This window comes from Euprymna scolopes, chromosome 26 (assembly GCF_053919585.1).
Source record: "Euprymna scolopes isolate OS-2025 chromosome 26, ASM5391958v1, whole genome shotgun sequence".
NCBI classification, from domain to species: Eukaryota; Metazoa; Mollusca; class Cephalopoda; order Sepiida; family Sepiolidae; genus Euprymna; species Euprymna scolopes.
In genome coordinates this window covers 101,535,922-101,537,330 of record NC_136507.1, presented here as the reverse complement: position 1 = coordinate 101,537,330, position 1,409 = coordinate 101,535,922, and positions in this window count along the sequence as shown.

Below are 1,409 nucleotides of genomic sequence, written 5' to 3'. Positions count from 1 at the left end.
TTTTCACACCAAACAAGAAGAGTGCCACTTTGATGTAAAGGAGGCTACTATCAGGGTCATAAGTTGCAGGAATACTATTTAGGGAGTTGAGCAGCAAGATGTCTGTTCTCATTACATCTAATATATCAATACAGTCGGGGAAGCACGAAACCGAAATGGAATTCCAAAGTCTAGTAGAAGGTTTTCTTACATCTGGGGATTTCTACTGTGTAGGGGTGGGACTTTGCTGCTTGTCGGGTTTGTCGTCGGAGCATCCATCATAAAAATATTGTAGAACTGGCAGAGAGATGCAACATTTCAGCGATGGGACAGAGGTTGAAGCTTAGATGACAGTTCTGGACCTATTAGGTTGGCGACCCTCTTTTGAACCCTGTCAGGGAGTGAGAGACAAGTAGCAGATGCACCAGCCCAAATGTGACAACAATACTCTATACATGAACGAATGGTGGCCTTATAGAGGTATAGGATACTTTCAGGCATTAGTAACTTTCTTGCACGGTAGAGAGAGAGAGAGAGAGAGAGAGAAAGAGAGAGAGAGAGAGAGCCCGCCCACATTCTTCGCAGATCTCACAAAGTTTAACAAGGTTTTTTAATATAGATCCACAGAATATTGTGATAAGTGTTTCAGCGTGAACAGGTATGGTATAATAAATTATGGGGTTTATCTATTTTATTTTTACTTTCATCATATTTTGCTTTGGGTTTGATACCCCTAAATTCGAAGCTATCTCATTACAACCCTTCCTTTTCATAACCTATCATACTTTCATAAATCAGAGTTCATTTTCTGTAGGCTGTTTTTGAACCCAGTTAACGACGGGTACTTTTGCTAGTAAATGTATATATATATATATACATATATATATATATATATATATACATATATATATATATATATATATATATATTACGTGGAAGTTACCACCTATCAAGGTGCGAAAGCCACTCAAGAATAAGGGTGAATGAATACAAGATCGTTCTGTAGTAATCGTTAATGGTGTAAATTGATTAAAATTTTATTATTTATGGGACGGCTCGACAAGAACGTGTTTACACTGGATTTGAAAGCTACCATGTTGTATTTAACGTGGAGCAGCTCGGCAGAACAGTGTTAAACAGGCTGGCAATTCTGGGAAAGAAGATTTACACATGGAATCTGTGTTTAGATTAAGGCACACAGGAGAGTGGATTAAATGGTTATAGTGATTATAGTTAGTCGAGTGATATATATACTGTATTTTGTGTACAGAAAGTTCTTAGATGAGATAAGTCATTGGTACCGTCGGTTTTAAGCCCGATAATTAGGACCGTTTAAGATACGCATACCAAGCTCTCTTCAGCGAATATTCATCTATTTTATAACCGGAAGTGGAAAATATATATACATCACGAATTACCGTTTAACTCTC